We start from the raw sequence: 21731 nt of genomic DNA on the forward strand, positions 1-21731 counted from the left end.
ATGGAGGCCAGGTTTATTGACAATTGCAAGGGTAAAACTGTAGGACACAAACGTAAATATAAATGCATGAATTAAATGAACTTAATAATGTCATATCACAGACCACAGATTATCAAGTATTGCATTTGAATTAAATCTAAGTTTAACTTTATCACACACCACTGTATGTGTTGTTATGATTAATAATATCCGTGACATATGAGCGTTCTACTGTTTAAATTGTCTTAAGTAACAGTACAACAAACGTCCACTAGATGGCGGCAGATGACAACAAATGAAAGTTAGCCGACATGAACAGGTACTGCAATCAGCGATCGTCTAACATCATAAAACACACACATTTCACAGCTAAATATGACTCATTGTGTACTACAAACATTAAATATGGGTACATACCAACGATGCCACGAACAGCATAAGATGTGATAGTTTGCTGAGAAACACGAGGAATGAGGCGGAGTTGTGCGCACCTGTCTGAAATACTTCCGGAGTCTAAACACGTGACCTATCTGCGTGTTTCTTAAAGGTACAGCTCACTTAACAGAACCAACTGAAATGACTCGAAAATAAACACACACTAAATAAAGTCATCTTAATAACCGTGGCAGAACAGGGGCATTATCCTGGTTTCCCAACAGCACTATACTGGTTTCACTGGAGCATTATACTGTTTTCATAGTAGCATTATAGCATTGTAGTCAGCTGGAGGCGTGTCTTAATGAAATCAAACAATGGATGTCCGCTAACCTTTTGCAACTCAACGCTAAGAAAACGGAAATGCTAATCATCGGTCCTGCTAGACACCGACATCTATTTAATAATACCACCTTAACATGTGACAACCAAACAATTATACACCTATTTAATAATACCACCTTAACATTTGACAACAAACAATTACACACCTATTTAATAATACCACCTTAACATTTGACAACAATTACACAAAGTGACTCTGTAAAGAATCTGGGTATTATCTTAGACCCAACTCTCTCGTTTGAGTCACACATTAAGAGTGTTACTAAAACAACTCTCTCGTTTGAGTCACATATTAAGAGTGTTACTAAAACAACTCTCTCGTTTGAGTCACACATTAAGAGTGTTACTAAAACAGACTTCTTTCATCTCCGTAATATCACTAAAATTCGTTCCATTTAGTCCACCAGCGACGCTGAGATCATTATTCATGCGTTCGTTACGTCTCGTCTTGATTACTGTAACCTATTATTTTCATGTCTCCCTATGTCTAGCATTAAAATATTACAGTTTGTACAAAATGTGTCTGCTAGACTTTTGACAAGAACAAGAAAGTTTGATCATATTACGCCTATACTGTATATACATTTATGTACCTATACTGTATACTGTATACCTTTATATACATATATACCTATACATATACCTATACTGTATATACCTTTATATACCTATATACATACATAAATACCTATGCTGTACATGCCTTTACATATACATATATATACATATATATATATATATATATATATATATATATATATATATATATATATATATATATATATATATATATATATATATATATATATATATATATATATATATATATACACTTTGATTATTTGAGTGCAATTCCTGCTAAAATATGTATATTGTTTTGTTATGCAATGAGAGGTCCAATTGCCCATTTGCTAGTACCTAAAAGTCTATAAATATGACCGCAAACCGGAAGCTGTTATGACCGCAAACCGGAAGCTGTTAGCAGACTTCCCGCACTCTGCTAATGTAGTAAGCCACGGTCTGATATTGCTCTGCAAAGTATTATAAATGACACTAAAGCTAACGTGAGATTTATTGTAAGATGCACAGTTATTTAACAGCAGTTGAAATGCTATATTGGGGAATTTTCCTTTTGAATTGGTTGTTGCTCACATCAGACGTATTACTACTTTGCACTGAAGTGGATATTATTTTCCCCCTGTAGACACAGAAACCTGCGGAGGTGCTAACCACATATTGTGTGTATGTGCGTTCTGATCACTCATTGCAGGTAATAATTGTTGCATTATGTGCGTTTTATGTGTGAAGACGTTTATATTTAACGTTGTATTGAACGCCTTTTTAACATGGGAACAACGTGGACTGTCATATTCGCTAGTCACCACTAGAGGTGGCTAAAAGTACATTTAGTTATTTGTGTCATGTCACGTCTTGCTTTGTATTTTGTATTTTTCTATTTTCTATTTCATAAATATATAAAAAGGATGATGTTGGTTAAAAACCGAGTTGAAAATATGTTGTATTGAATTAATTATAATACCATTTTACCATCAATTGATTCACGTGGAGCCCGACTTAAACAAGTTGAAAATCGTATTCGGGTGTTACCATTTAGTGGTCAGTTGTACGGAATATGTACTGTACTGTGCAATCTACTAATACAAGTTTCAATCAATCAATCAACCAGTAACGATAAAAGCAAGTTAAAACCACTATAGGATAACACGTTTAAAAAGTATACTGTTAAAAACCATCTGTAATTGCATTTCATGTACAAACGTATTTGTAAAAATATGAAGATGTTATGTACTGAGCAGACTAACTGCACTCTGCTAATGACATCAAAACCTGTGCACTGGCTTCCTGTGCACTTAAGATGTGACTTTAAGGTTTTACTACTATTACTTAGGTATAAAATACTAATAATTTATCTTGTTATATTCTTATTTTACTGTTATATTTGTATTCTATATTTATTTATTACAGTTGGTACAAAATGTGGCTGCTAGACTTTTGATAGATAGTTTGATCATATTACACCTATACTGTATATACCTTATACTATATATATACCTATACTGTATATGGTAAATGGTAAATGGGTTATACTTGTACAGCGCTTTTCTACGTTTTTAAGGAACTCAAAGCGCTTTGACACTATTTCCACATTCACCCATTCATACACACACATTCACACACTGATGGCAGGAGCTGCCATGCACTAACCAGACCCACATCTGCGGTCCTCTCCAAAGTTTCTCATAGTCATTCACATTGACGTCCCACTGGGTTGTGAGTTTTTCCTTGCCCTTATGTGGGCTTTGAACCAAGGATGTCGTTGTGGCTTGTGCAGCCCTTTGAGACAATTGTGATTTAGGACTATATAAATAAACATTGATTGATTGATTCTCATTGTTGCTTTTTATTTTTATTCTTATTGTAATATTTTTGTATTTTATTTCCATTTATACCCCCATTATTTGCTTTTTACTTTTTAGTTTCGATCTCAATTATGTACACTGCTGCTGGAATTTTAATTTTCCTGAGGGAACTCTCCTGAAGGAATCAATAAAGTACTATCTAATATATATCTATCTATCTATCTATCGTCCAGGTCCTATCTATCTATCTATCTATCTATCTATCTATCTATCTATCTATCTATCTATCTATCTATCTATCTATCTATCTATCTATCTATCTATCTATCTATCTATCTATCTATCTATCTACTACACGGTCTAGCTCCATCCTATCTTGCTGATTGTATTGTACCATATGTCCCGGCAAGAAATCTGCCTTCAAAGAACTTATTAGTGATTCCCAGAGCCCCAAAAAAGTATGCGGGCTATAGAGCGTTTTCTATTGGGGCTCCAGTACTCTGGAATGTTCGAGCAGTAACAGTTAGAAATGCTACCTCAGTAGAAGCATTTAAGTCCCATCTTAAAAGTATCAATGATAGTCACACATACACTAGGTGTGGCGAAATTACCCTCTGCATTTGACCCATCACCCTTGTTCACCCATGGGAGGTGAGGGGAGCAGTGAGCAGCAACGGTGGCCGTGCCCGGGTATCATTTTTGGTGATTTAACCCCCAATTCCAACCCTTGATGCTGAGTGCCAAGCAGAGAGGTAATGGCTCACATTTTTATAGTCTTTCTCAGCCAGGGTTTGAACTCACAACCTACCCATCTCAGGACGGACACTCTAACCACTAGGCCACTGACTAGGTTAGGGTAAAACTCATTTGGTTACTGGTTTCACACGAGCATTATATTGGTTTCACTGGAGCATTATACTATATCATTATTAAATAGTATATCATTACAGTGTAATACTCATAAAATAATGTGTACTTTTAGAGTGTAAAAATTATAATATAGTGTGTACTATTAGTGTGTACAAAGTATAAAATAGTGTGTACTGTTAGTGTATACAAGGTATAAAATAGTGCGTACTTTTAGTGGGTACAAACTATAAAATAATGTGTACTATTAATGCGTAAAAAGTATAAAATAAGATTTAATATTATGATGTCCAAACTATAAAATAGTGTGTACTGTTAGTGTGTACAAAGTATAAATTAGTGTGTACTATTAGTGTGTACAAAGTATAGCAGTGTACAATTAGTGTGTACAAAGTATAAAATAGTGTGTACTATTGGTGTGTACAAAGTATAAAATAGTGTGTACTATTAGTGTGTACAAAGAATAACATGGTGTGTACTATTAGTGTATACAAAGTATAAATAGTGTGTACTATTAGTGTGTACAAAGTATAAATAGTGTGTACTATTAGTGTGTACAGAAAATAAAATAGTGTGTACTATTAGTGTGTACAAAGTATAAAATAGTGTACACTACTGGTGTGTACAAAGTAAAAATAGTGTGTACTATTAGTGTGTACAAAGTATAAAATAGTGTGTATTATTAGTGTGTAGAAAGTATAAAATAGTGTGTACTATTAGTGTGTAGAAAGTATACAATCGTGTTTACTGTTAGTGTGTACAAAGAATAAAATATTGTGTACTATTAGTGTATACAAAGAATAAAATAGTGTGAATGTAAAAAATAAAATAAAAATTAATTGTAGTTTCAATATGAACCACAAAAAGACAGTGTTGCTCCACTTTTGTGCAATGGATGGATGGATGGATGGATGGATATATATATATATATATATATATATATATATATATATATATATATATATATATATATATATATATATATATATATATACTGTATATATACTGTATATAAGATAAGATATAAAGAGACAAGTGGTAGAATATATATATATATATATATATATATATATATATATATATATATATATATATATATATATATATATATATATATATATATATATATATATATATATAAGATAATATATAAAGAGACCAGTGGTAGAAAGCAAATATATGGATATTGTATTATATATAATATGTATGTATAATATATGAAATTAATATATATATAAAATGAATATTACAAATGTTAGAATTATTGCATGTAATAGGTAAAAACTAGTAAATAGCTCTTAAACTGGAGACTTATGTAGAAGTGAAAGTACAAATATTGACAAATCCTTTGCAGCGCAGCACTGAGACTAAGACTAGGTTTCTACTGCAAGTCCAATGTGTTCTTTATCAGACTCCCGTGTAAACAACAATGTGGTCCCGACAAGTGCTAACTTGCAACGTTGCAGTGTGTGTGTGACACATGCCATGTTGATACAGGACTTTATCTTGCCTGGCCTTGAGGAGGACTCGGGTGTGACCTTAGACCTCCTCCAGGTGTCCAGACCTTCAAATCAAATCCCAGACTGTCTGAGTGAAACTTTCCTGGAAAAAGGTTTCCTCTTGTGTGGCAGCCAATCTTACCTGCTGTGGAGTTTGTGGCGCACAGAGCGTCACATGACATCTTACGTAAGACCACATCCCTGCAGCTCAATGTTGTCTTGGGCTCAGCCAGGCGTGCCATGCCCTGACAGCCATTACTGCGCTTCTCTGCGTCAGGAATACATTTCACTGCCCTTCCCCCACACGACCCTGCTCCAAGATTTGTCGTACCACTTTCTTTCCTACCACCACTACTTGGGCCGCTGGGGTAAATACACATGATCGTGGTCAACACTGTCTCTACTACCACCCCCAGGCAACTGGCATACACAACCACACACACACACACACACATATATATATATATATATATATATATATATATATATATATATATATATATATATATATATATATATATATATATATATATATATATATATATATATTTATATATATATATATATATATATATATATATATATATATATATATATATATATATAAATATATACATATACATATATACATATACACATACATATACATTTATACATTTACATATATATATATATATATATATATATATATATATATATATATATATATATATATATATATATATATATTTGTATACATATACATATATACATATACAAGTTAGGGCAGGAAAAAACACAAGAGGCTATATCATACCTACAAGCCTGTTTCGCAGGTTTCCCTGCTCGTCAGGGGATTTTATAAATAATAAACAATAAAATCCCCTGACGAGTGGGGAAGCCTGCAAAACAGGCTTGTAGGGATGATATAGCCTCTTGTATTTTTTTGTGACCTAACTTATATTCCGCTCTACCCCGGAATTGAGCACTGTATAACAAATAAACCACAGAAACCTCAACTATATATACATATACATATACACATATACATGTATACAGTCGTGGTCAAAAGTGTACGTACACTTGTAAAGAACAATGTCATGGCTGTCTTGAGTTTGCAATCATTTCTACAACTCTTATTTTTTTGTGATAGAGTGATTGGAGCACATACTTGTTGGTCACAAAAAACATTCATGAAGTTTGCTTCTTTTATGAATTTATTATGGGTCTACTGAAAAAGTGAGTAAATCTGCTGGGTCAAAAGTATACATACAGCAATGTTCATATTTGCTTACATGTCCCTTGGCAAGTTTCACTGCAATAAGGCGCTTTTGGTAGCCATCCACAAGCTTCTGCTTGAATTTTTGACCACTCTTCTTGACAAAATGTGTTGCTTTTCTGACATTGACTTGTTTCTTCAGCACTGTCCACACGTTTAAGTCAGGAATTTGGGAAGGTCATTCTAAAACCTTCATTCTAGCCTGATTTAGCCATTCCTTTACCACTTTTGACGTGTGTTTGGGGTCATTGTCCTGTTGGAACACCCAACTGTGCCCAAGACCCAACCTCCGGGCTGATGATTTTAGCTTGTCCTGAAGAATTTGGAGGTAATCCTCCTTTTTCATTGTCCCATTTAAAGCAGCAGTTCCATTGGCAGCAAAACAGGCTCAGAGCATAATACTACCACCACCATGCTTGACGGTAGGGATGGTGTTCCTGGGATGAAAGGCCTCACCTTTTCTCCTCCAAACATATTGCTGTGTATTGTGGCCAAACAGCTCCATTTTTGTTTCATCTGACCACAGAACTTTCCTCCAGAAGGTCTTATCGATGTCCATGTGATGTCAGATGAAACATGGTCAGATGAAACATGATTCTTGTCATGATTTGTTAACATAAGTGTTGTTTTGATTGTTGTCATGTCATGATTGTTGTCTTAAATTGTTGTCATGATTGTTGTCTTGATTTTTGTCACGATTGTTGTCTTGATTGTTGTCATGATTATTGTCTTGATTTGTTGCCATCATTTATTGTTGTCATGATTGTTGTCTTGATTGTTGTCATGATTGTTGTCATGTCATGATTGTTGTCTTGATTGTTGTCATGATTGTTGTCATGATTGTTGTCATGTCATGATTGTAGTCTTGATTGTTGTCATGTCATGATGGTAGACTTGATTGTTGTCTTACATTGTTGTCTTGATTGTTGTCATGATTGTTGTCATGTCATGAATGTCGTCTTGATTGTTGTCATGATTGTTGTCCTTTCATGATAGGGACGGCGTGGCGCAGTGGAAGAGTGGCCGTGCGCGACCCGAGGGTCCCTTGTTCAATCCCCACCTACTACCAACCTCGTCATGTCCGTTGTGTCCTGAGCAAGACACTTCACCCTTGCTCCTGATGGGTGCTGGTTAGCGCCTTGCATGGCAGCTCCCTCCATCAGTGTGTGAATGGGTAAATGTGGAAGTAGTGTCAAAGCGCTTTGAGTACCTTGAAGGTAGAAAAGCGCTATACAAGTACAACCCATTTATTTATTTATTATGATTGTTGTCTTAATTGTTGTCATGACATGATAGTTGTCTTGATTGTTGTAATGATTGTTGTCATGATTGTTGTATTGATTTTTGTCATGATTGTCGTGATAGTTGTCCAATTGTTGTCATGACTATTGTCATGTCATGATTAATGTATTGATTGTTGTCATGATTGTTGTTGTGATAGTTGTCCAATTGTTGTCATGACTATTGTCATGACATTGATTGTTGTCATGATTGTTGTCATGGTTGTTGTATTGATTGTTGTCATCATTGTTGTCATGTCATGATTGTTGTCTTGATTGTTGTCATTAATGTTTTCATGTCATTATTGTTGTCTTGATTGTTGTCATGATTGTTGTCTTGATTGTTGTCATGATTGTTGTCATGTCATAATTGTTGTCTTGATTGTTGTCATGATTGTTGTTTTTATTTTTGTCATTATTGTTGTCTTGATTTTTGTCATGAATCTTGGCGTGATTGTTGTCATTATTGTTGTCACGATTTGTTGTCATAATTGGTCATTTTTGTGATGTCATGATTGTTGTCTTGATTGTTGTCATGTTTGTCGTGATAGTTATCACGATTGTTGTCCTGACTGTTGTCATGTCATGGTTGTTGTCTTGATTGTTGTCATGTTTGTCGTGATAGTTATCACGATTGTTGTCTTGACTGTCATCATGTCATGGTTGTTGTCTTGATTGTTGTCATGATTGTTGTCTTTTTTTTGTCAGGATTGTTGTCATGTAATGATTGTTGTCATGATTGTTGTCTTGATTACTGTCTTGATTGTTGTCATGATTGTTGTCATAATTGTCGTCATGTCACGATTGTTGTCTTGATTGTTGTCATGATTGTTTTCATGTCATGATTGTCGTCTTGATTGCTGTCATGATTGTTGTCATGTCATGACTGTTGTCTTGATTGCTGTCATGATTGTTGTCATGTCATGACTGTTGTCTTGAATGTTGTCATGACGTGATTGCTGTCATGATTGCTGTCATGATTGTTGTTATGATTGTTGTCTTGGTTGTTGTCAGTATTGTTGTCAATATTGTTGTCATGATTGTTGTATTGATTGTTGTCTTGATTGTTGTCATGATTGTTGTCATGATTTTTGGCTTGATTTTGTCATGATTGTTGTCATGTCATGATTGTTGTTTTGATTGTTGTCATGATTATTGTCTTGATTGTTGTCATGTCTTGATTGTTGTCTTGATTGTTGTCATGATTGTTGTTTTTATTTTTGTCATTATTGTTGTCTTGATTTTTGTCATGAATCTTGGCGTGATTGTTGTCATTATTGTTGTCACGATTTGTTGTCATAATTGGTCATTTTTGTGATATCATGATTGTTGTCTTGATTGTTGTCATGTTTGTCGTGATAGTTATCACGATTGTTGTCCTGACTGTTGTCATGTCATGGTTGTTGTCTTGATTGTTGTCATGTTTGTCGTGATAGTTATCACGATTGTTGTCTTGACTGTCATCATGTCATGGTTGTTGTCTTGATTGTTGTCATGATTGTTGCCTTTTTTTTGTCAGGATTGTTGTCATGTAATGATTGTTGTCATGATTGTTGTCTTGATTACTGTCTTGATTGTTGTCATGATTGTTGTCATAATTGTCGTCATGTCACGATTGTTGTCTTGATTGTTGTCATGATTGTTTTCATGTCATGATTGTCGTCTTGATTGCTGTCATGATTGTTGTCATGTCATGACTGTTGTCTTGATTGCTGTCATGATTGTTGTCATGTCATGACTGTTGTCTTGAATGTTGTCATGACGTGATTGCTGTCATGATTGCTGTCATGATTGTTGTTATGATTGTTGTCTTGGTTGTTGTCAGTATTGTTGTCAATATTGTTGTCATGATTGTTGTATTGATTGTTGTCTTGATTGTTGTCATGATTGTTGTCATGATTTTTGGCTTGATTTTGTCATGATTGTTGTCATGTCATGATTGTTGTTTTGATTGTTGTCATGATTATTGTCTTGATTGTTGTCATGTCTTGATTGTTGTCATGATTGTTGTCTTAATTGGTGTCATGTCATGATTGTCGTCTTGATTGTTGTCAGGATTGTTGTCATGTCATGATTGTCATCTTGATTGTTGTCATGATGATATTATTGTTGTCTTGATTGTTGTCATGACATGATTGTTGTCTTGATTGTTGTCAGGATTGTTGTCATGATTGTTGTTATGATTGTTGTCATGATTGTTGTCATGTCATGATTGTTGTTATGATTGTTGTCATGTCATGATTGTTATGATTGTTGTCATGATTGTTGTCATGTCATGATTGTTGTCCTGATTGTTGTCATGATTTTTGTCTTAATTGTTGTCATGATTGTTGTCATGTCATGATTGTTGTCTTGATTGTTGTCATGATTGTTATCATTTTTGTTTGCTTAATTGTTTTCATGATTGTTGTCATGTCATGATTGTTGTCTTGTTTTTTGTCATGATTGTTGTCATGTCATGATTGTTGTCTTGATTATTGTCTTGATTGTTGTCATGATTGTTGTCATGTCATGATTGTTGTCTTGATTTTTGTCATGATTGTCGTGATAGTTGTCCAATTGTTGTCATGACTATTGTCATGTCATGATTAATGTATTGATTGTTGTCATGATTGTTGTATTGATTGTAGTCTTGATTGTTGTCATGATTGTTGTCATGATTTTTGGCTTGATTTTGTCATGATTGTTGTCATGTCATGATTATTGTCTTGATTGTTGTCATGATTGTTGTCATGTCATGATTGTTGTCTTGATTTTTGTCATGATTGTCGTGATAGTTGTCCAATTGTTGTCATGACTATTGTCATGTTATGATTAATGTATTGATTGTTGTCATGATTGTTGTTGTGATAGTTGTCCAATTGTTGTCATGCCTATTGTCATGACATTGATTGTTGTCATGATTGTTGTATTGATTGTTGTCATCATTGTTGTCATGTCATGATTGTTGTCTTGATTGTTGTCATGATTGTTTTCATGTCATTATTGTTGTCTTGATTGTTGTCATGATTGTTGTCTTGATTGTTGTCATGATTGTTGTCATGTCATAATTGTTGTCTTTATTCTTGTCATGATTGTTGTTTTTATTTTTGTCATTATTGTTGTCTTGATTTTTGTCATGAATCTTGGCGTGATTGTTGTCATAATTGTTAATTTTTGTGATTGTTGTCTTGATTGTTGTCATGTTTGTCGTGATAGTTATCACGATTGTTGTCCTGACTGTTGTCATGTCATGGTTGTTGTCTTGATTGTTGTCATGTTTGTCGTGATAGTTATCACAATTGTTGTCCTGACTGTCATCATGTCATGGTTGTTGTCTTGATTGTTGTTATGATTGTTGTCTTGTTTTTTGTCAGGATTGTTGTCATGTAATGATTGTTGTCATGATTGTTGTCTTGATTATTGTCTTGATTGTTGTCATAATTTTTGTCATGTCACGATTGTTGTCTTGATTGTTGTCATGATTGTTGTCATGTCATGATTGTCGTCTTGATTGCTGTCATGATTGTTGTCATGTCATGACTGTTGTCTTGATTGCTGTCATGAATGTTGTCATGACGTGATTGCTGTCATGATTGCTGTCATGATTTTTGTATTGATTGTTGTCTTCATTGTTGTCATGATTGTTGTCATGATTTTTGGCTTGATTTTGTCATGATTGTTGTCATGTCATGATTGTTGTTTTGATTGTTGTCATGATTATTGTCTTGATTGTTGTCAGTGTTGTTGTCATGTTGTTGTTGTTATGATTGTTATCTTGATTGTTGTCAGGATTGTTGTCATGTCATGATTGTCGTCTTGATTGTTGTCATGATTGTTGTCATGTCATGATTGTTGTCTTGATTGTTGTCATGTTTGTCGTGATAGTTATCACGATTGTTGTCTTGACTGTCATCATGTCATGGTTGTTGTCTTGATTGTTGTCATGATTGTTGTCTTTTTTTTGTCAGGATTGTTGTCATGTAATGATTGTTGTCATGATTGTTGTCATAATTGTCGTCATGTCACGATTGTTGTCTTGATTGTTGTCATGATTGTTTTCATGTCATGATTGTCGTCTTGATTGCTGTCATGATTGTTGTCATGTCATGACTGTTGTCTTGATTGCTGTCATGATTGTTGTCATGTCATGACTGTTGTCTTGAATGTTGTCATGATTGTTGTCATGACGTGATTGCTGTCATGATTGCTGTCATGATTGTTGTTATGATTGTTGTCTTGGTTGTTGTCAGTATTGTTGTCAATATTGTTGTCATGATTGTTGTATTGATTGTTGTCTTGATTGTTGTCATGATTGTTGTCATGATTTTTGGCTTGATTTTGTCATGATTGTTGTCATGTCATGATTGTTGTTTTGATTGTTGTCATGATTATTGTCTTGATTGTTGTCATGATTGTTGTCATGTCTTGATTGTTGTCTTGATTGTTGTCAGATTGTTGTCATGTCATGATTGTTGTCATGATTGTTGTCTTAATTGGTGTCATGTCATGATTGTCGTCTTGATTGTTGTCATGATTGTTGTCATGTCATGATTGTCGTCTTGATTGTTGTCATGATTGTTGTCATGTCATGATTGTCGTCTTGATTGTTGTCATGATGATATTATTGTTGTCTTGATTGTTGTCATGACATGATTGTTGTCTTGATTGTTGTCAGGATTGTTGTCATGATTGTTGTTATGATTGTTGTCATGATTGTTGTCATGTCATGATTGTTATGATTGTTGTTATGATTGTTGTCATGTCATGATTGTTATGATTGTTGTCATGATTGTTGTCATGTCATGATTGTTGTCCTGATTGTTGTCATGATTTTTGTCTTAATTGTTGTCATGTCATGATTGTTGTCTTGATTGTTGTCATGATTGTTATCATTTTTGTTTGCTTAATTGTTTTCATGATTGTTGTCATGTCATGATTGTTGTCTTGTTTTTTGTCATGATTGTTGTCATGTCATGATTGTTGTCTTGATTATTGTCTTGATTGTTGTCATGATTGTTGTCATGTCATGATTGTTGTCTTGATTTTTGTCATGATTGTCGTGATAGTTGTCCAATTGTTGTCATGACTATTGTCATGTCATGATTAATGTATTGATTGTTGTCATGATTGTTGTATTGATTGTTGTCTTGATTGTTGTCATGATTGTTGTCATGATTTTTGGCTTGATTTTGTCATGATTGTTGTCATGTCATGATTATTGTCTTGATTGTTGTCATGATTGTTGTCATGTCATGATTGTTGTCTTGATTTTTGTCATGATTGTCGTGATAGTTGTCCAATTGTTGTCATGACTATTGTCATGTTATGATTAATGTATTGATTGTTGTCATGATTGTTGTTGTGATAGTTGTCCAATTGTTGTCATGCCTATTGTCATGACATTGATTGTTGTCATGATTGTTGTATTGATTGTTGTCATCATTGTTGTCATGTCATGATTGTTGTCTTGATTGTTGTCATGATTGTTTTCATGTCATTATTGTTGTCTTGATTGTTGTCATGATTGTTGTCTTGATTGTTGTCATGATTGTTGTCATGTCATAATTGTTGTCTTTATTCTTGTCATGATTGTTGTTTTTATTTTTGTCATTATTGTTGTCTTGATTTTTGTCATGAATCTTGGCGTGATTGTTGTCATAATTGTTAATTTTTGTGATTGTTGTCTTGATTGTTGTCATGTTTGTCGTGATAGTTATCACGATTGTTGTCCTGACTGTTGTCATGTCATGGTTGTTGTCTTGATTGTTGTCATGTTTGTCGTGATAGTTATCACAATTGTTGTCCTGACTGTCATCATGTCATGGTTGTTGTCTTGATTGTTGTTATGATTGTTGTCTTGTTTTTTGTCAGGATTGTTGTCATGTAATGATTGTTGTCATGATTGTTGTCTTGATTATTGTCTTGATTGTTGTCATAATTTTTGTCATGTCACGATTGTTGTCTTGATTGTTGTCATGATTGTTGTCATGTCATGATTGTCGTCTTGATTGCTGTCATGATTGTTGTCATGTCATGACTGGTGTCTTGATTGCTGTCATGATTGTTGTCATGACGTGATTGCTGTCATGATTGCTGTCATGATTGTTGTATTGATTGTTGTCTTGATTGTTGTCAGATTGTTGTCATGTCATGATTGTTGTCATGATTGTTGTCTTAATTGGTGTCATGTCATGATTGTCGTCTTGATTGTTGTCATGATTGTTGTCATGTCATGATTGTCGTCTTGATTGTTGTCATGATTGTTGTCATGTCATGATTGTCGTCTTGATTGTTGTCATGATGATATTATTGTTGTCTTGATTGTTGTCATGACATGATTGTTGTCTTGATTGTTGTCAGGATTGTTGTCATGATTGTTGTTATGATTGTTGTCATGATTGTTGTCATGTCATGATTGTTATGATTGTTGTTATGATTGTTGTCATGTCATGATTGTTATGATTGTTGTCATGATTGTTGTCATGTCATGATTGTTGTCCTGATTGTTGTCATGATTTTTGTCTTAATTGTTGTCTTGTCATGATTGTTGTCTTGATTGTTGTCATGATTGTTATCATTTTTGTTTGCTTAATTGTTTTCATGATTGTTGTCATGTCATGATTGTTGTCTTGTTTTTTGTCATGATTGTTGTCATGTCATGATTGTTGTCTTGATTATTGTCTTGATTGTTGTCATGATTGTTGTCATGTCATGATTGTTGTCTTGATTTTTGTCATGATTGTCGTGATAGTTGTCCAATTGTTGTCATGACTATTGTCATGTCATGATTAATGTATTGATTGTTGTCATGATTGTTGTATTGATTGTTGTCATGATTGTTGTCATGATTTTTGGCTTGATTTTGTCATGATTGTTGTCATGTCATGATTATTGTCTTGATTGTTGTCATGATTGTTGTCATGTCATGATTGTTGTCTTGATTTTTGTCATGATTGTCGTGATAGTTGTCCAATTGTTGTCATGACTATTGTCATGTTATGATTAATGTATTGATTGTTGTCATGATTGTTGTTGTGATAGTTGTCCAATTGTTGTCATGCCTATTGTCATGACATTGATTGTTGTCATGATTGTTGTATTGATTGTTGTCATCATTGTTGTCATGTCATGATTGTTGTCTTGATTGTTGTCATGATTGTTTTCATGTCATTATTGTTGTCTTGATTGTTGTCATGATTGTTGTCTTGATTGTTGTCATGATTGTTGTCATGTCATAATTGTTGTCTTTATTCTTGTCATGATTGTTGTTTTTATTTTTGTCATTATTGTTGTCTTGATTTTTGTCATGAATCTTGGCGTGATTGTTGTCATAATTGTTAATTTTTGTGATTGTTGTCTTGATTGTTGTCATGTTTGTCGTGATAGTTATCACGATTGTTGTCCTGACTGTTGTCATGTCATGGTTGTTGTCTTGATTGTTGTCATGTTTGTCGTGATAGTTATCACAATTGTTGTCCTGACTGTCATCATGTCATGGTTGTTGTCTTGATTGTTGTTATGATTGTTGTCTTGTTTTTTGTCAGGATTGTTGTCATGTAATGATTGTTGTCATGATTGTTGTCTTGATTATTGTCTTGATTGTTGTCATAATTTTTGTCATGTCACGATTGTTGTCTTGATTGTTGTCATGATTGTTGTCATGTCATGATTGTCGTCTTGATTGCTGTCATGATTGTTGTCATGTCATGACTGTTGTCTTGATTGCTGTCATGATTGCTGTCATGACGTGATTGCTGTCATGATTGCTGTCATGATTGTTGTATTGATTGTTGTCTTGATTGTTGTCAGATTGTTGTCATGTCATGATTGTTGTCATGATTGTTGTCTTAATTGGTGTCATGTCATGATTGTCGTCTTGATTGTTGTCATGATTGTCGTCTTGATTGTTGTCATGATTGTTGTCATGTCATGATTGTCGTCTTGATTGTTGTCATGATGATATTATTGTTGTCTTGATTGTTGTCATGACATGATTGTTGTCTTGATTGTTGTCAGGATTGTTGTCATGATTGTTGTTATGATTGTTGTCATGATTGTTGTCATGTCATGATTGTTATGATTGTTGTTATGATTGTTGTCATGTCATGATTGTTATGATTGTTGTCATGATTGTTGTCATGTCATGATTGTTGTCCTGATTGTTGTCATGATTTTTGTCTTAATTGTTGTCATGTCATGATTGTTGTCTTGATTGTTGTCATGATTGTTATCATTTTTGTTTGCTTAATTGTTTTCATGATTGTTGTCATGTCATGATTGTTGTCTTGTTTTTTGTCATGATTGTTGTCATGTCATGATTGTTGTCTTGATTATTGTCTTGATTGTTGTCATGATTGTTGTCATGTCATGATTGTTGTCTTGATTTTTGTCATGATTGTCGTGATAGTTGTCCAATTGTTGTCATGACTATTGTCATGTCATGATTAATGTATTGATTGTTGTCATGATTGTTGTATTGATTGTTGTCTTGATTGTTGTCATGATTGTTGTCATGATTTTTGGCTTGATTTTGTCATGATTGTTGTCATGTCATGATTATTGTCTTGATTGTTGTCATGATTGTTGTCATGTCATGATTGTTGTCTTGATTTTTGTCATGATTGTCGTGATAGTTGTCCAATTGTTGTCATGACTATTGTCATGTTATGATTAATGTATTGATTGTTGTCATGATTGTTGTTGTGATAGTTGTCCAATTGTTGTCATGCCTATTGTCATGACATTGATTGTTGTCATGATTGTTGTATTGATTGTTGTCATCATTGTTGTCATGTCATGATTGTTGTCTTGATTGTTGTCATGATTGTTTTCATGTCATTATTGTTGTCTTGATTGTTGTCATGATTGTTGTCTTGATTGTTGTCATGATTGTTGTCATGTCATAATTGTTGTCTTTATTCTTGTCATGATTGTTGTTTTTATTTTTGTCATTATTGTTGTCTTGATTTTTGTCATGAATCTTGGCGTGATTGTTGTCATAATTGTTAATTTTTGTGATTGTTGTCTTGATTGTTGTCATGTTTGTCGTGATAGTTATCACGATTGTTGTCCTGACTGTTGTCATGTCATGGTTGTTGTCTTGATTGTTGTCATGTTTGTCGTGATAGTTATCACAATTGTTGTCCTGACTGTCATCATGTCATGGTTGTTGTCTTGATTGTTGTTATGATTGTTGTCTTGTTTTTTGTCAGGATTGTTGTCATGTAATGATTGTTGTCATGATTGTTGTCTTGATTATTGTCTTGATTGTTGTCATAATTTTTGTCATGTCACGATTGTTGTCTTGATTGTTGTCATGATTGTTGTCATGTCATGATTGTCGTCTTGATTGCTGTCATGATTGTTGTCATGTCATGACTGTTGTCTTGATTGCTGTCATGATTGTTGTCATGACGTGATTGCTGTCATGATTGTTGTATTGATTGTTGTCTTGATTGTTGTCATGATTGTTGTCATGATTTTTGGCTTGATTTTGTCATGATTGTTGTCATGTCATGATTGTTGTTTTGATTGTTGTCATTATTATTGTCTTGATTGTTGTCATGATTGTTGTCATGTCATGATTGTTGTCTTGATTGTTGTCAGGGTTGTTGTCATGTTGTTGTTGTTATGATTGTTATCTTGATTGTTGTCAGGATTGTTGTCATGTCATGATTGTCGTCTTGATTGTTGTCATGATTGTTGTCATGTCATGATTGTCGTCTTGATTGTTGTCATGATGTTATTATTGTTGTCTTGATTGTTGTCATGACATGATTGTTGTCTTGATTGTTGTCATGATTGTTGTTATGATTGTTGTCATGATTGTTGTCATGTTATGATTGTTGTCATGATTGTTGTCATGTCATGATTGTTATGATTGTTGTCCTGATTGTTGTCATGATTTTTGTCTTAATTGTTGTCATGATTGTTGTCATGTCATGATTGTTGTCTTGATTGTTGTCATGTCATGATTGTTGTCTTGATTGTTGTCATGATTATCATTTTTGTTTGCTTAATTGTTTTCATGATTGTTGTCATGTCATGATTATTGCCTTGATTGTTGTCATGAGTTGTCATGATTATTGCCTTGATTGTTGTCATGAGTTGTCATGATTATTGCCTTGATTGTTGTCATGAGTTGTCATGATTGTTGTCATGTCATGATTATTGTCATGATTATTGTAATGATTGTCGTCATGAAGTCAGCTTGCTGACAGAGCTGAGCTGTGAAGGTCAACAACAGAGGGCCCAAAAAGTAGAGCAAGATGTCCACAGCCAAGGCATTGAAGACTGCCAATAAGGACCGACAGCGTGAGCTACCCGCCTGACGAGGTACACCAGAGAAGTAGAGGCCAGGGGAATAAACATGATGTTCTCCAACTAAGTTTACTCTCAGGGGCAAGGTCACAAGACCGAAACAATGCTAAAACTGAGCAATACTGGCTAACTCAAGGTCGGACAGTCCTCATCCTAGTCACTGCTGTTGTGTCCTTGGGCAAGACACTTTACCCATCTGCTCCCAGTGCCCCCACACTGGTTTAAATCTACAAACTTAGATATTGGGTTTCACTATGTAAAAATGCTTTGAGTCAGCTCTATATAAATATACTTCACTTCATCAAATTAGCAACCTATTCCCTGCTTCAGCACCACACGGAAGCTCCTTTCAGCCATTGTTGCAGCCAAAGAGTAGGACTATAGATCAATACATCAGCATATTGGCAAGAACATCAAAGGGTTCCAAACTCCGGCTACTAGTTGACAATCGGCCGAGACCGTAAGATCAGTAGCACCAACTTGTGTATTGCCTGGACTGACTACAAGAATGCCTACGACTCAATGCCACACACACACACACACAATACTGCAGTCCGTTGAACTGTAGAACGTCAGCAGAACACTAAGAACATTCATCAAGAACTCCATGAGACTGTGGAAGACAACTCTGGAGGCCAACTCAAAGCTAATTGCACAGGTGAGCATCAAATGTGGCATACTATTATATTCCAAAGGGATGCTCTGTCCACGCTGCTGTTCTGCATAGGCCTGAAACACCTCAGTCTGAGTACAACCAAGAGTGGCTTCTGGTATGGCTTCAGCCACTTCCTCTACACGGACGACATCGAGCTGTACGCTAAGTGCGACTCCTTGTTTACCCGGACAAGAGTATGTAGCAAGGACATCGGAATGTCATTGGGACTAGATGCATGTGGACAAATGTAACTAAACGAGGGAAGGTGATCACAACTGAAAGGTTGAACTACCTGAGGGCAACATAACTGATGGTAGGAAAGAAGGCAGCATTTTGGTTCTGTCAGAAAAAATAAACCTATCTATTCAATAATATAATTGTATTATTTTACAGCTGATGACTCAAAGGGATATCCATATTTTTAATTTTGCTTATCCGAGGTCTGGTCGCGGCCCAACAGCCTAAGCCAAGAAGCCCAGCAGACTTCCCTCTCACCAGCTATTTTGTCCTCATCCGGGAGATCCCAAGGTGTTCCCAGGCTTGCTGGGTGACATTGTCTCTCCAACGTGCCCTGGGTCTTCCTTGTGGCCTCCTAACAGATGTACGTGCCCCGAATACCTCCCCAGGGTGGCGTCTGTGGGGAGGGGGGGAGACCTGACCAGATGCCAAAACCACCTCATTTGTTGTCTTGATTGTTGTTCAACTTCCCCCCGAATGACGGAGCTTCTCATCCTATCGCCAAGGAAGCGCCTCGCCACCGAAAGTTTCCACCTCTCAATGCCTCACCCCTCGTTCTGAGCATTAAGCGCACTTCCCCTGTCAGCCATGGTTTGATGAGCACACCTCTTCATAGTTCTGACCTGTGTTACATCGTCAGTACACTAACTGATGTAACTGATGACCTGATGTAAATCTGTCTTCCAATCCTGTGTTGCTGCCTCTCTGAAGATTCCCCGTGTGTATGAGAACAGTCCTGTGGTGGTGCTGTTGATACTTCTGGCCATAGTCTCACCTCACTGACCGCTGGCTTGTTTCGCTTCACTCTTGGTCTGCATGCCGGTATGAGTCTGAAACTTTTAAAGTCTGATTACCAATCTGGGGCAGTGGCTGCACTGGGTAACTGTTGTTGATGTTTGTATAAACCAAGTCCAGTGTTATCTTCTGGTGAAAACATATACATGTTGGTAGGATTCAGGCAGAACTTGCCTGGTTAAAGTCTCCAGCTGCTATGAAAGGTGCGTCTATATGTTCCTGACGATTCTGGCTGATGTTGTTGTAGAACCCCGACGAGCCTCGTCCACGTTAACGTTTGGTGGTTATGAAGACACCTAACACTTTCCGCGGCAGGTGGAGGTGCATACTTCACAGTCAGTGGCTGCGTTTACGTTACAGTTTTTCACAAAATAAAAGCTGTATTTCTAAGAATTTGTAGGTGTTTCCATTAAAAAGTGTTTTGTATCATGAGCCATAAGTCTCCTAAAATCTCTTCCCGCGAGACTCCACTTTGAGGAAAGAATTGCAGCGAACGCTGTTGCCGTGATGTCAATAGAAGCTCAATCGCTCAAAGGCAACTTCCTTACCCCTTGACATTGTTCAGGCATGTGGGTCTCTCCGGGCCTCCGGGTCAGCCTCTATTGCAGTGAAGAGACCCGCGAGACGGGTGCAGCGGTCCCGCCTCGCTCCCCCCTGACCGACCTTGGGAAACAAGACCCGAGTTGTCCTGCATTGGCAGCCCACCAGTTTGGTGTTTAGATGCCTTTCTAGTTTGGTGTTTGGATGCCAGTCTTTCCATTTTCCATCCATTTTCTACCGCCTGTCCCTTTTGGGATCGCGGGGGGTGCTGGAGCCTATCTCAGCTGCATTCGGGCGGAAGGCGGGGTACACCCTGGACAAGTCACCATCTCATCACAGGGCCAATACAGATAGACAACATTCACACTCACATTCACACACTAGGGACCATTTCGTGTTGCCAATCAACCTATCCCCAGGAGCATGTCTTTGGAGGTGGGAGGGGCCTATCCCCAGGTACATGTCTTTGGAGGTGGGAGGAAGCCGGAGTACCCGGGGGTAACATGTAAACTCCACACAGAAACCCAGGACCTTCATATTGTTAGGTACATGCACTAACTGTCTTGGTTGACAAGACTCTGCAGCATCGCGTGTACATAGGGGGCGGTACCTCTGGATTGACAGACCAGGGTGGTGGTTCCTCTCTTTAAGAAGGGGAACCTGAGGGTGTGTTCTAAATATCGTGGGATCACACTCCTCAGCCTTCCCGGTAAGGTCTATTCGGGTGTACTGGAGAGGAGGCTACGCCGGATAGTCGAACCTCGGATTCAGGAGGAACGGTGTGGTTTTCGTCCTGGTCGTGGAACTGTGGACCAGCTCTATACTCTCGACAGGGTCCTTGAGGCTGCATGGGAGTTTGCCCAACCAGTCTACATGTGTTTTGTGGACTTGGAGAAGGCATTCGACCGTGTCCCTCGGGAAGGCCTGTGGGGAGTGCTCAGGGAGTATGGGGTATCGGACTGTCTGATTGTGGCAGTCCGCTCCCTGTATGCTCAGTGCCAGAGCTTGGTCCGCATTGCCGGCAGTAAGTCGGACACGTTTCCAGTGAGGGTTGGACTCTGCCAAGGCTACCCTTTGTCACCGATTCTGTTCATAACTTTTATGGACAGAATTTCTAGGCGCAGTCAAGGCGTTGAGGGGATCTGGTTTGGTGGCTGC

This window comes from Nerophis lumbriciformis, linkage group LG17 (assembly GCF_033978685.3).
Source record: "Nerophis lumbriciformis linkage group LG17, RoL_Nlum_v2.1, whole genome shotgun sequence".
Taxonomy (NCBI): domain Eukaryota; kingdom Metazoa; phylum Chordata; class Actinopteri; order Syngnathiformes; family Syngnathidae; genus Nerophis; species Nerophis lumbriciformis.